Source organism: Dermacentor albipictus, chromosome 6, assembly GCF_038994185.2.
Source record: "Dermacentor albipictus isolate Rhodes 1998 colony chromosome 6, USDA_Dalb.pri_finalv2, whole genome shotgun sequence".
Classification (NCBI taxonomy): Eukaryota; Metazoa; Arthropoda; class Arachnida; order Ixodida; family Ixodidae; genus Dermacentor; species Dermacentor albipictus.
In genome coordinates this window covers 70,673,864-70,689,349 of record NC_091826.1, presented here as the reverse complement: position 1 = coordinate 70,689,349, position 15,486 = coordinate 70,673,864, and the positions used below count along the sequence as shown (strand labels likewise).

General features: G+C 48.6%; 1 protein-coding gene across 2 annotated transcripts in view; it reads left to right on the top strand.

Moving 5' to 3' along the window:
• Positions 1–15,486, top strand: part of LOC135910481 (myelin transcription factor 1-like) — a 354,839-nt gene that overhangs the window by 187,616 nt on the left and 151,737 nt on the right. For both annotated transcript variants that reach the window (XM_065442515.2, XM_065442514.2), the window contains exon 3: positions 5,551–5,686. The gene's annotated coding sequence lies outside the window, so the exon portion shown is untranslated. The remainder of the gene's footprint in view (positions 1–5,550; positions 5,687–15,486) is intronic.

Here is a 15,486-nt window from a genome sequence, read left to right as displayed (position 1 = left end):
AGCGAGAGGATGGAGTAGGGATGAATCGGGAAAACGTCGCCTATCTATACGGGTTTGGGGAGTCGTCGCCGCCGTTGTGCGGGGAGAGTGGGGATATCTCCCACGCGTAACGCACGCGCATCCTTCTAACATGTGCGTGCGCAGTGCTCTAAGGAAGCGGGCGTAAGACGAAATGAAAAATGTGGTTGCGTGCGCTTAGGAAGAAACGAAGGGGGAACTGTTTCGGGCGGCGGGAAGAAAACGCGTGGTGGAGTCTAGCAGAAAGAGGAATAAGAGACGGGCACGGTCCCTGGAGCAAGCATGCCTGGGGGAGGAAGGGGAAGGAGAGGGTTCGACAAGGGAGATGGGTAGGAAGGAAGTGTCGGTTGGCGCGAAAGCGGGAGATGGGGCGGGGTACTGGGAACCGTTTTCGGTGCTTCGAATAATTAACGAGGCCCGCCGCCCCGACCGGGCGCTGCGCGCAAAACGAAAGGGAAGGCCCCGTTCCCCCCCTCCCGATTCACAGGCAGAGCGCAAGCAGGCGGGCCTGTTTGCCTGCCTGCTCGCCTGCCTGCATTGCACTGCAGGCCCGCTCGTTCGCATTCGGTCTGCTGGCACTCTGCGACGAACACGCGTGCCACGACTCTCCCCATATTTTATGTTTTTTTTTCGTTTGCCGGAACGTCGTCTTATCCCGGACCTCTCTCGGGCCTGTCTAGCGCTGCTGCCAGGGGAATCAAAGGGGTTAAAGGATGGTGAGGGAAAATGGGGAAGGAGCTAGCCAGTGTTGGGAAGAAAATGTAAAGCAAAAGTCGGCCATCCGTGTGCCTCCCCCCCTCCCCGTTTTACCCCATCCTCCTCCTCTTGGGATATGGGAGCCCCTGGCGGATGCTGATTATTTGATAGGCCTTGACGCTGGGCCTTGCCACGGCAGCGCTTAGCATCATTAGTAATTGCAGGCGCGCGCGCGCCACCGTGCCTTCGGTTCTTAAGCGTCGCCGACGTGCGTCTCCTCAGACCCTCGTCGTCTGGAGATTCAATCGAACTGACTCAGCTTCGGCGTAATTGGCCGATTTGCTTTTTGTTTTATCTTTTGCGTTTTCTCGTTTCTGCGCGTGCTTGCGTACCGCGCTTCGTGCCAACCAGGAAGTCTACAGCCGATGCGAACAGGTGGCGAACGCAAAGAAGCGACCAGTCTCTCCGCGAGGTAATTGGCAGCGCGTCTCACTCTCGCCTGTGCGCGGCGTTCCTGGATCCATCCGCTTAATCGCGTCACTAAAATCCTGCCTGGACGAAAAAAAAAAACAGATGTCGACCACCGTCGCCGCGTCTTATGCCGTTACGAAGCGTTCTTCTGACGGCATCTTTTTTTTACCACAGTAGCAGGACAAATTAGGAGGCTGAAAATTTTCACGTCCTACGTCGGAATTCTGCTTCCTAGAGTTACTAGAATTTATATTTTCCTCTCACTGCAACAAATTTCACTCAAATCAGTCAGGCTCACGTCTCATAAAAACACTTCTGCGTTTTATATACATAGTTAAATACGTAGGTCGGAGTCGCCCTCGAGCTAAAACATCTTAAGAAACTTCCTTTTAGGAAACAGGCAAGAAGGTTGCCATCAGGTTTGTCTTGGCCATCTCGCCTGCATCTAACAAATACCGGTTGTTGTTTTAACGCGATAGCGTTAAGGAGCTCGTGTCGCAGAAAAGCCGGTGTCGTCGGCGTCGGTGTCGGCATCGGTGGCATTGGCCGTGAGCGATAAATCCCAGCAGGCACTTCATGAATAAAAAACAACTTACAAGATGGACTGGGTGGGAATCGAACCAGGGTCTCCGGAGTGTGAGACGGAGGCGCTACCACTGAGCCACGAGTTCGATGCTTCAAAGCTGTACAAAAGCGCGTCTAGTGAATGCGGTGTTGCCTTAGAAACGAGCTGTTTTTAAGGCTCAGGCGTGCGTCGCTTGCTCAGGCACACATTTCGTTGCCGCGCCGAACGTTGCGTTGCTCGACGCTCACCGCGTGCGATGCGGGGCGCGTAGTCTCTGCGCCGTAGCCCATTGTCTTACACCCCTTGGCGGGTCGACGGGAACGCTGTCGCGTTCCACTCTTGAAGGCGAAGCTTAAGCGTCCTCCAATTTTGTTGTTGTTGTTGTTGTTGTTGTTGCTGTTATGGTTGTTGTTGTTGTTGTTGTTGTTGTTGTTGCTGTTGCCATTGTTGTTGTTGTTGCCATTGTTGTTGTTGTTGTTGTCGTTGTCGTTGTCGTTGTCGTTGTCGTTGTCGTTGTTGTCGTTGTCGTTGTTGTCGTTGTCGTTGTTGTCGTTGTTGTCGTTGTCGTCGTTGTCGTTGTTGTCGTTGTCGTCGTCGTCGTCGTCGTCGTCGTCGTCGTCGTCGTCGTCGTCGTTGTCGTTGTCGTTGTCGTTGTTGTTGTTGTTGTTGTTGTTGTTGTTGTTGTTGTTGTTGTTGTTGTTGTTGTTGTTGTTGTTGTTGTTGTTGTTGTTGTTGTTGTTACAAACACACCTCGTAGGCTGCCATGTTGTGGCTTACTGACAGAAAAATGTCGAGGTACCCTCGAAAATCGCTTACATTACTATATCGATGCACCGTAACTCTTGTGATTAGCTATCCTAGCTCTTTCTCTCGCGCCATTCCTTCTACATACGGAACGACAATGATCTCTTCCCGATTGTAAATGTACACTTGCACTAAATATCTGCTTTCATCAATATGTACCTACGAACGCAAGGCTGGGCAAACTTTCCGCGTGTCTTTCCTGTTTGGTGTGCAACGTATGCCTGTGTCATTCGCTGTGCTTCTCGGTGCTTTTACGCATCATCCTGAGGCCGTGCCCCCTTGGACTCTTTTCGTTTCTCTCTACATGGCGCATATTCATGAAGGATAAATTACTTAGAATCGAATATAACTAAACACGGACATCCAGTGCCGTCTAGAAAACAAATAAAACATTCTAGGGCAAATTAGGCGAAATGGAAATTAGAATATTGTTTTACGAAGTTAGCACGAAAACTGCCTTTAATACAAATAGCAATTCCTCAACGGCTCAGTAATTATCCCTGTGGCAGTGTCGAAGAGAGGACGCTCCAAGAAAAAGAATGTCAGAAGCGGCACCTGCAAACATATTCTTTCTCTTAATTTTCTTCTCTTAAGGGCACTCTGATTTACGTTCTCACACTTAATAATTTGCGAAAGTGCTCTGGGACAATGAGTGTAGCCCAGGGTAGTGTATAACAGCCTACTTTCATCATTTTCAGTCGCATGCGCCTGTTATCACATACGTTCACACAAGTGTCATAATCATCATCTCTGTGTGTCTTGCAGTACAGCCAGTTTTCATGTTTTGCATCTGTTCGTGGCTATAATTTTATACGCATATTTTTTCCCACCTGTGCGTCTGGACTCCGGAACACACCGCAATTTTATATACTTCTTTAATAATTTGGCTCGCTGATCAATTTATGTGGCGTGCCCGCTACCTTTATAGCGTGCGCGTGTGTGCGTGCGCGTATGCGTGTGCGTGTGCGCTCGTGTGTGTGTGTGCGTGTGTGCGTGCGTGTGTGTGTGTGTGTGTGTGTGTGTGTGTGTGTGTGTGTGTGTGTGTGTGTGTGTGTGCGTGTGCGCGTGTGCGTGCGTGCGTGTGCGTGTGTGTATGTGTGTGTGTCTGTAACTTCGGAACTTCGATGACGTTATGATTGTATTACGCAGCAGTACTACAGGAGAAAGTGAACTACAGTTCGGGTACAGTTTCTTGGGACCTTTCTCGTTATATGATATATTTATTTTTTAACACTGCTACGTCCAAAAAGATTAAAGTGACTAAATGCCTTTTATTCTTGTTCTTGTTTTTTTTTTACTTTCTATGAACAAAATAACATCACACCTGCCTTTCAACTACACAAACACAAATATATTACCGATGAAATGATCCTTTACGCTTTTGAACATTTCTATATCGTATCGTATAATGATATTACTGAAACAATTCGTCGAGCTTCCCTATCACCTCTCATTCACCGCATTGCTCCATTAAGCTCGTTGCGGGAAGCACATTCCTTTGCAGGATCTCCTGGTACGAGCGCTTGCAGAGAACTTTCAATGACATGCATTTTGCTTTAATTACAGTACACTGCTTGTATCATTAACAAAACGTGAACTTCTTGTGCCGAACGTTTACCAAGCATAACAGCAAACAATCGATAATTGTGTATAGTCAATTAACTCCCTTCTAAGAGCTCGCCTTCGGCTCACTCACTGTATATTACTTTAATTGGTCACGTTTCTTTTTTTACCCCAGTTATATTCCAGATTCCTCTCAGCATTACTATTTGCCCACCACAGTTTTTCGTTTAAACCAAAAGCAACCACACAGTCAGTTGCAGTGGCGACATAAAACTGGCTGTATAATATTTACAGCCATGGCACGAATGGCAGAAGTAGGAAAAGTTGAACGAGCATTGCTGGTTTCAGAAATGTTTTGTTCCGCAATGGCATCACGAGAACGGAATCAACAACAGCAACAAATGCGGAAGACATACTTGTGGGTCTACCCATAAGAATGCACCGCCGCGAATACGTCGAAATCTATAGAAATTTCAATGCATAAATGAATGAATGAATGATGTCAGAAATGAAAGCACAGCTGTCACGTCAACGCCATAATACAAAGAGTGTTACTGCACTACACGGTGCTCAGCTTCGCTTGAAGGAACAGCAGGAAAGGAGGTTTAGATCCCTGTATGCGGTCGTTTGTATTATATTTCACTGCCATGAGCAGGCAAGCTCTAAAACATTACGCCTGTCAGTAAAGCGCGTAAAATAATATCGCCTTCGTTCCATCAACTGCGGGTGGTCGTCACGGATGAACAGAAGAAAATGCATAGGTACAGTTTGGAATCGAGAAAAAACATTTGATGAAATGAACCGCAACTTTTCCGAGTCATAAGGCAATCCTAATTGGTGCGAATATTTAAAATGCGACATTTCCTTAACGGCATGCTCATTTCGGTAACTCTGAAGGGTCGCCATGAGGGAAAACTAGAAAAAAAATGCGATGACAAGATGTGAAATCAGGAGCTTCTTTTTTTTCACATACGCGGGGCCATAAATGTGTTCATAAAAATACAACTAGCCCGACAATCACTGATTAACGAAAAAATAGAGTTGGGAAGGCCACGGGATGACTACGGCAGGTAACCACAGGTCTATTACACTTACAGAATGGGTGTCAAGATGAAGAAAGGGCAGTGTAGCATGGTATAAAACTAGATGGTGCTACGAAGTTGGCAAAGACACAGGCATGAGATGGGGTCAGCAGGCGCGAAAAGAATGTAACTGGAGATCACTGGGAAAGGCCTTCGTCATGCAGTTCACGTAGATACGATGACGCTGATGATGATGATTAGGATGATGGTGATGATAATGGTGATGATGTTGGTGGCGGTGATAATGATTATGATGGTGCGATGATGATGATTATGATTATGGTTAGGTATATGATGATCACACGACCGTAAATGTCACTGACGTTCATCCTTTCTTCGACGCCGTTCCAGGTGCCTCCTGTTGCGGTCCTCTGAGCTAGGGGGCGCCGCCTTTCGATCGATGTTGGTGACGTCACGAGAGCGTGCTTTGCTGGACCGTGCTAATCGCGAGACGACGCACGCCAGATGGCGCCACAACCATCCCCAGGTACGTGTGGCCGGCACCTTTACTTGCCTCTTGTTCCGTCGCCCAAGATCACAGTTAACAAAAACCTCAGCACGAGTGTTCTGAGAGAACACACAGAAAACTTAGTTGGGTTCGCAATATCTAGTCGTGACCGCTGGTCCCTTACCGAATGGAGGGAAACCTTTACTGAGAACAACGGGGAGTAATTTTCCCCTCTCAGTGTGGTCCCAAAGAGCAGCCATTTCAGCGTACGACGTTTCAGAATCGCATACCGCGTTTACTCGAAAATAAGTCGAACAGGAACATAGGTCGACCCCTGTTACATCGAGCTCGCCGAGAAATAAATAATCACAGTTCGAATATAATTGGATCCATACCTTTTCAGAAGAAAAAAAAACAAAAACTTTGCACATGGCATACCTTTATTAAACAGTTTTAGCTTAGACGACGCATGCCGCACCAAGCTTTGGGGGATGTAGAGTCCATTGTGGACCCCCCCCCCCTCCCTCGCGCTCTCTTGTGCTCACTGTGAGTTCTCATGTACGCTCGGCGGTCTGCGTCCCCTAACCTAAAACTCTCTATCTGCTCGGCTACTAAGTCTCGCTGTTCGATTCCCCAAGCTCCATCCTCGACAGAGCTGCCAAAGAAGTCGTCCTCATAGGACGCTTCGCACGACGTTTACAGAACCGTTGCTCGTGTAAAACGTTCGCCTCGCCAGCGTGCTCGTCACTCCAAATGACGCCGTCCTCGGTGCCGTCGAGCACGCCGGACATGCAGTATTTCTTAGAGGCCAGTCTGGAAAATCTCCAGAGTGGCTTCACGGCCGGACGCGACGGAGAAACTCCGTTAGCTCGGTACGTTCGCTAGCTTCGTTCGCGAATGTAAGTCGAGAGTCTTTGCATCCCAAATGTAGGTCTACAGCTCATTTTGGGCAATATTTCTTTGAAAAAGAAACAAAAAAAAGAGAAGAGCCACCTGCATTCGTATAATTATGTCGTTTAAGCCTAATCAGGAAGTGTCTTTTGATACAGAGCTGTTCTTTCTAGCTCCGGTTTATTTCTGTGAAAACCTAAGTTCATCCGCTGGTCCTCGCTCCCTGCTCGGTCGTAATGGAAGTGGACGACCCCGCACGTCTGCCGGCGACGGCGGCGTCAGCGGCGGCCGCCTCCAGGAAGCGGATTGGTCAGCAGAGCGACACCGACAGCGAGGACACCCATGTCTACTCTCTCAGCAGTGAGGACACTTCCGATGACGACTTCCAGCTTGTGCAGAGCCGCAGAGCGAAGAGAAGGAACACCAGGACGTCCTCATCGTCAAGCACGCAAACAGTGAGACAGACGCAGAGGCCGGACGCCAATACCATCATATTCGTGCCCCTGCTTCCCAACGTCAACATGAAGCTACTTAACAGGCAATCTGTGTCGATGTCACTGGAAGCCCTGGTGCCAAATGAAATATCGGACATTCGAGTGAACACCCGAAAAAATCTTCTGGCGGTTGATGTCCAGCATGCGGCTGCTTTGACCACTCTACGCAGCGTAACGGACCTCGATGGCATTCAAATGCGCTCTTACATCCCTCTGGGATCTGACGTAGTCACTGGCGTTATCTACGACGTAGACGTCGCCATCCTTAACAACGACTTGCCGATTCTTATCAAGCCAGCCAATGATGAGGTCATCGTTGATGTTAAGCGGCTAGGCAGTTCACGCTGCGTGAAAATAGCATTCAAGGGCAAATATATACCCTCGCATGTTAAGGTGGGCCACTTCAGACATGCAGTGCGGCCTTTCATTGCGAAACCTCTTCAGTGCCGCAAATGCATGAAACTGGGACACGTGAGCAGCGTCTGCGAAAATCAGGCAGCATGCCCCCGCTGCGGTGAGCCCCACGCTGCAGATAAATGTGGCGCGACTGTAGTGAAGTGTGCAAACTGCGGAGGATCACATGAAGCTTCATCGAAGGCATGCCCACATATTAAGAAGGAAATGGCGATCTTGAAAGAGATGGCGAGAGATCATTCATCTCATCGCGAAGCCGCCGATAAAATCAGGAAGCGACGTTCACGTCGCCGGCGCTCCTCAAGGAAGGCTCCTCAAGGAAGGCGCATGCCACTTCCTACAACACCACCTCCTCTTCCACCACCTAGGCCAGACAACGTGGAAAGGACCGCGAAGAGCCAGTCTACTGAGAAGACCACATCTGCCGAATCTTGGCCGGCTCTACCGAAACGACAACATTCACCTACAGAAACACAGCAAACTTTCGCTGGACAACTCCCGACGTCTACTGCCGGCGATTTGTGCGACCAAGACAGGCAAGTGGCTGATATGCTGCAATCGCTAATTAATACAATGCGCATTATACTGAACAAGCTGCAAACACCAGCAGCTCGAAGCGCTCTGCAAATACTGGATGCACTAAATCCAGTGCTTGCTAGCATCGTTTAAGCATCATGGCTCGACCAACAGTCCCCTTCCGCACTGAACTCAAAAGTGCGTCGATCTTTCAATGGAATGCCAGGGGTCTAAGGACCCGTATATCAGACTTTCGCCAATTCAGTTTTACACATCGCTTCCCCATACTGGTTATTTGCGAACCAAATACGTCAACTCCACTCAGACTGTCCGGTTATGAATCTTTCGTCTCGTCCACATGCGGTGCGAGCACGAAGGTGATCATCTACATCCGCACGGACTTAACATACGTCGCTAACGCGATAGAGCCTCATGACGACAACCAATATGTCTGCCTAAATGTCCAAAAGAAGAATGTGTCATTTACACTAATTGGAGCCTACATATCCCCAGCGGGTCACTTTGACGGCGAACGACTAAAGAAAATATTACTGATGAACAATGGCCCCTGGATTATCACAGGTGACTTCAACGCGCATCACCAACTATGGGGAAGCACTAAAATTGACTCCAAAGGCAGGCGCCTTGCCTCCTTTGCTGCTGACCATGATTTGTGCTGTGTGAATGACGGCAGCCCTACATTTCTGCGAGGCACGACCTACAGTAGCTGCCTGGACTTAACTTTGGTGTCACGGCGCTTTGCCTCAAGCGTCCAATGGTTTACGGACATATAAACACATGGAAGCGACCATATTCCAACATACATAAAGATTAGAGGAGTTGAGCAACGCTCCTCTACCGTCTTGCGTACAGTTGATTGGTCAAAATTTAAGAAGGATATGGATGACACATGTCGGGAAGGCCTCTCACACACCATCGAAGAAGCAATCGCAGAGGCATTGAAAACATCCATCTGCTCGCTTACAAGGTCAACAAGGCGAACAGACTTGGACATGGAACTTGAGAGGCTGCGTACGGCACGCCGACAGGCGGAGAGGAGGTATCGGCGCACGAAGTCCGTCTTGGATCTGAGGGCTTCACGACGCATACAAAAGAAAGTCCAGCGTCGCATGGATAAATTGGAAGATAAGCGATGGAAAACATTCTGTCAGTCACTTGATCCCCGAAAATCGCTCTCGCACATATGGAGAACGGTTAGGGGTCTTCGCTCATCTCCGCATCAAAGGAAGCCCTTCGCTGCTCTGGCCCTCTACCAACTCCGCTCGGAACTTCAAGTGGCTGAAGAGTTCTGTGCACGGGTTGCTGGGTCCGTGGCCATCATTACTGACGTATCATTGAATGACATCCCTGAGGCACGTGTACCAGAAATAAACGTGCTATTTTCCCTCGAAGAGCTCGATGCTGCGTTGGCGACCTGCAGGCGTTCTTCGTCACCAGGACCTGATGGCATCACGTATGCTGCCCTATGCCACCTTGGACATGATGCACGTGATGAGCTGCTCAAATACTACAATGAGTCTTGGCAGAATGGCGCCGTTCCTAAAGAATGGAAATCGAGCCGCTTGATCCCCATTCTGAAACCTGGAAAGTCTCCGCTTGAGATCTCATCCTATCGTCCGATTGCGCTTTCGAGCTGCGTCGGCAAAGTGATGGAAAGAATGATTCTTGCTCGATTGAACTGGTACCTAGAACGATTCAACATCTATCCGGACGCCATGACAGGCTTTCGTCGAGGTCGCACGTCTATCGACAACGTCATTGACATCATAACATGGGTCCAAAATCAAAAAAGCCTCAAGCGCCTTTCTGCGGCACTTTTTCTGGATATAAAAGGTGCATACGACAACGTCGCCCATGAGGCCATACTAAACTCACTAGAGGCTGTTGGAGTTGGTGGCCGGATGTATCAATGGATTCGGGACTATTTGACTGAGAGGCGTTTTTTCTTACAGACCGAAGACGGCCCAACTTCAGACCATTACATCTGCCGTGGTGTGCCGCAGGGTGGAGTGTTGAGCCCTATTTTGTTCAACCTCGTCCTGGTAGGACTAGCGGATTACCTACCGCAGACAGTACATGTCTCAATATACGCCGACGACATTTGCATCTGGGCCTCTGCGGTGACTCGCCCTCAGCTAAGAGCCAGGCTTCAGCGGGTGGCAACCATGACGGCTTCTTACCTCCGAGAACAAGGCCTCAGTGTGTCTACGGAAAAGTGCGCATTACTTGGTTTTACGCGGAAACAAATGTCATCGTATCCTGTTACCATCGATGGTCAAGCTGTATCCTATGTTAAGACGCATCGCTTTCTGGGCGTCATCATTGACCGCAACCTCTCGTGGAGCCCTCACTGCGTCTATCTGAAGAAGAAGCTCGTCGCCATTGCTCAGGTCTTCAAATTTCTATGCGGGAAAAACTGGGGTACACCAGTCCATTCTATGTTGCAACTATACAGGGTTTTGTTTCTCGGACTCCTACGTTACAGCCTACCAGTATTGTCAAGTGCATGCAAGACGAACTTTCGCGCCTTGGAGAGCATACAAGGTCAAGCCCTACGCACGTGTTTAGGGCTGCCTCGGTGCACTTCAACCGCAGCAACAATCGCCATCGCAGGAGACCATACAATCCAGACTCATGTAGCTGTCGACTCTCTCAGAGCGCACATTCGCCATCTGTCAAGGATCCCCGACCACCATTTGGCCTCCCTACCAGCAGATAGACCTCAAGCGACCTTTTCACGAGTGATTAGCGCTCATCAAGAGTACATACCGGTATCTTTTACACCGGCGGCGAAGCCTTCCTCTCCCCTGTGGTGCCTGCGACCACCTCAAGTGAATTTTGCTATTCCTGGCCTTACAAAAAAGTCAAATCATCCATCGCCGGCTCTGAAGCAACTTACGCTCCTATTAATGCACCAGACGTATGATGACCGCATACATATATATACTGATGGTTCGACCTCACCTACCAGCTCAACTGCCGCATTCGTCGTTCCAGCCAAGAACGTTACAGCTAAATTCAAATTGTCGCACACGACTACATCTACATCGGCAGAACTTGCAGCTCTCCATGCCGCTATGATGTACATCACCGAAGAGCCAACAGAGAAATGGGTCGTCTTTTGTGACTCTAAGGCAGCCCTTCACAGCATCAAGTCCGCATTACGTCCCAGAACTTACGAGCAAATGACATCTGAAATCAGGGAACTGCACCATCATGCTCTGGAAAGAGGACACCACATTATATTTCAGTGGATCCCTGCTCACTGTGGCATCGTCGGCAACAACCTAGCTGACAGGGCTGCCCGGTGCGCCCACGAGGATACCAAGACGCGTCCAACACCTTTGGCGAGGTCGGACGCTGCCAGAGAACTTCGCCGACTTGCGCGCAAGAAGTCCCAAGATCTCTGGATTTCAAGTGGCTTCAATTGCAGATTACGTAAACTGGACCCCACGCTACGGCTACAACCGCCATCTAGCCTTTCCCGCGGCGAAGCAACCTTGTTGTGTCGCTTGTGGCTGGGAGTGGCGTTTACGAACGCATATTCCTACCGTATGGGAATGGCCGAGAGCCCGATGTGCGACTCCTGTGGGTGCGACGAGACCATCGAGCACCTATTGTGTACCTGCCCTCGCTACGATGTCCAACGCCTCTCTCTGCGGGCAACTTTACGCAGACTGGACTCGAGACCTTTCACCGAGTCAAAGATACTCGGACCGTGGCCACACCCGTCGCTGGCTCGAAAAGCGATTCGTGCACTAGTGCAGTACTTGAAGTGCACGGGTTTAACAGACCGTTTATAGTGTCCTTGTGTTTGGTGTCCCTCCCACACGAACTCAGTGTTTACTCTCTCCCTTTCTCCCGCTTTCTATTCCCCTTTCCCCTCCCCCAGTGTAGGGTAGCAAACCGGATGCGGTTCTGGTTGACCTCCCTGCCTTTCCTACCCTTGTTTTCTCTCTCTCTCTCTTAAGCCTAATCACGTCGACATTCTTCAACCTATAAACAAAAGCGTCTCTCACGTCTCTCAAAAAGTCTCTCACGTCTTTGGAGACTTCGAACCTGCCTCCCGCCCACCGCGCATGCGCCCAGCCTGGCAACACGAAGGCACAGTCGGCAGGTGACGGTGCCGGTGGTGCGAACGCACCTCGAGTGTCCGTATAGTTACAGTTTTAGTTTAGGGGACGCAAGCGGCTTGCATACGCAAGAAGTAGGGGCGGCGATACTGCGCCTGCTCAGACACCTACTTCTGGCTCTGCGCATGCTCAGTACCGTCACCCCTAGTTCTTGCGTACGCAAGCCGCTTGCGTCCCCTAAACTAAAGCTCTCTGTTGACATCGCAACCCAAGTTCTGCAATGCGTTCCTTCTCGGTGTCACCGACGTTTTGGAAGTAGGCAGCGCTGTTCGCTTGGAGAGTTGCTCAGTTTTCCACCACGCAGTCAAACGCCTAGCAGCCAGATGCGCTTCTCGAAACGATACTCAGAGGTTCCACTATACGCACTGTCTCGTCCGACGACTACGCGCAGTGGTCTACGAAAAACAAATATCAGTGTCACTCCATATATCACAGAAATCGCCCATGGTGGTTTTGTAACGTGGGCCGAAAGTGAAAAAGAAAGCACAAGAGTGCCCCGTAGCTAGACATAAGTAAAGTAATGTTGTTTGCCGTCACTAGGAGCAAGTCAGATTATGTTTGCTTCCTTTATTTCGCCAAATTACATAATTAGCTATTGATTTCTCAAATATTATGTAAAGAGCAAAATTGTCAATTAGAATATTGTGGGCCATAATGAAAAATTACTGATCGACCTCCCTGTTGCTAAATACGTGCTACGTGAAACTTTTTTGCTGAGAGAAGCCCGCGAAAAGTGAGTGCCGGGCCACTAGTCGCGTGGCACTTTTTAATGCGTAAGCTTTCTTTGACGAGTACCCCAGCAAATTATGTCTGACACGCGAGAGCTGCAATGCCTTTTATATGCGAAAAAGATGCGTAATTTGCAAAGTAAAGACATTTGATAGTTCATCATCATCATCATCATCATCAGCCTGGTTACGCCCACTGCAGGGCAAAGGCCTCTCCCATATTTCTCCAACAACCCCGGTCATGTACTAATTGTGGCCATACCGTCCCTGCAAACTTCTTAATCTCATCCGCCCACCTAACTTTCTGGCGCCCCCTGCTACGCTTCCCTTCCCTTGGGATCCAGTCCGTAACCTTTAATGACCATCGGTTATCTTCCCTCCTCATTACATGTCCTGCCCATGCCCATTTCTTTTTCTTGATTTCAACTAAGATGTCATTAACTCGCGTTTGTTCCCTCACCCAATCTGCTCTTTTCTTATCCCTTAACGTTACACCTATCATTCTTCTTTCCATAGCTCGTTGTGTCGTCCTTAATTTGAGTAGTACCCTTTTCGTAAGCCTCCAGGTTTCTGCCCCGTAAGTGAGTACTGGTAAGACACAGCTATTATATACTTTTCTCTTGAGGGACAATGGCAACCTGCTGTTCATGATTTGGGAATGCCTGCCAAACGCACCCCAGCCCATTCTTATTCTTCTGATTATTTCCGTCTCATGATCCGGATCCGCCGTCAGTACCTGTCCTAAGTAGATGTATTCCCTTACGACTTCCAGTGTCTCGCTGCCTAGTGTAAATTGCTGTTGTCTCCCGAGGCTGTTAAGCATTACTTTAGTTTTCTGCAGATTAATTTTTAGACCCACTCGTCTGCTTTGCCTCTCCAGGTCAGTGAGCATGCATTGCAATTGGTCCCCTGAGTTACTAAACAAGGCAATATCATCAGCGAATCGCAAGTTACTAAGGTATTCTCCATCAACTTTTATCCCCAATTCTTCCCAATCCAGGTCTCTGAATACCTCCTGTAAACACGCTGTGAATAGCATTGGAGATATCGTATCTCCCTGCCTGACGCCTTTCTTTATTAGGATTTTGTTGCTTGCTTTATGGAGGACTACGGTGGCTGTGGAGCCGCTATAGATATCTTCCAATATTTTTACATATGGTTCATCTACACCCTGATTCCGTAATGCCTCCATGACTGCTGAGGTTTCGACTGAATCAAACGCCTTCTCGTAATCAATGAAAGCTATATATAAGGGTTGGTTATATTCTGCACATTTCTCTATCACTTGATTTATAGTGTGAATATGGTCTATTGTTGAGTAGCCTTTACGGAATCCTGCCTGGTCCTTTGGTTGACAGAAGTCTAAGGTGCTCCTGATTCTATTTGCAATTACCTTAGTAAATACTTTGTAGGCAACGGACAGTAAGCTGATCGGTCTATAATTTTTCAAGTCTTTGGCGTCCCCTTTCTTATGGATTAGGATTATGTTAGCGTTCTTCCAAGATTGCGGTACGCTCGAGGTCATGAGGCATTGCGTATGCAGGGTGGCCAGCTTCTCTAGAACAATCTGTCCACCATCCTTCAACAAATCTGCTGTTACCTGATCCTCCCCAGCTGCCTTCCCCCTTTGCATATCTCCTAAGGCTTTCTTTACTTCTTCCGGCGTTACCTTCGGGATTTCGAATTCCTCTAGACTATTTTCTCTTCCATTATCGTCGTGGGTGCCACTGGTACTGTATAAATCTCTATAGAACTCCTCAGCCACTTCAACTATCTCATCCTTATTAGTAATGATATTGCCGGCTTTGTCTCTTAACGCATACATCTGATTCTTGCCAATTCCTAGTTTCTTCTTCACTGTTTTTAGGCTTCCTCCGTTCCTGAGAGCATGTTCAATTCTATCCATATTATACTTCCTTATGTCAGCTGTCTTACGCTTGTTGATTAACTTCGAAAGTTCTGCCAGTTCTATTCTAGCTGTAGGGTTAGATGCTATCATACATTGGCGTTTCTTGATCAGATCTTTCGTCTCCTGCGATAGTTTGCTGGTATCCTGCCTAACGGAGTTACCACCGACTTCCGTTGCACACTCCTTAATGATGTCCACAAGATTGTCGTTCATTGCTTCAACACTAAGGTCCTCTTCCTGAGTTAAAGCTGAATACCTGTTCTGTAGCTTGATCTGGAATTCTTCTATTTTCCCTCTTACTGCTAACTCATTGATCGGCTTCTTATGTGCCAGTTTATTCCGTTCCCTCCTCAGGTCTAGGCTAATTCGAGTTCTTACCATCCTGTGGTCACTGCAGCGCACCTTGCCGAGCACGTCCACATCTTGTATGATGTCAGGGTTAGCGCAGAGTATGAGGTCTATTTCATTTCTAGTCTCGCCGTTCGGGCTCCTCCACGTCCACTTTCGGCTATCCCGCTTGCGGAAGAAGGTATTCATTATCCTCATATTATTCTGTTCCGCAAACTCTACCAATAACTCTCCCCTGCTATTCCTAGTGCCTATGCCATATTCCCCCACTGCCTTGTCTCCAGCCTGCTTCTTGCCTACCTTGGCATTAAAGTCGCCCATTAGTATAGTGTATTTAGTTTTCACTCTACCCAGTGCCGATTCCACGTCTTCATAGAAGCTTTCG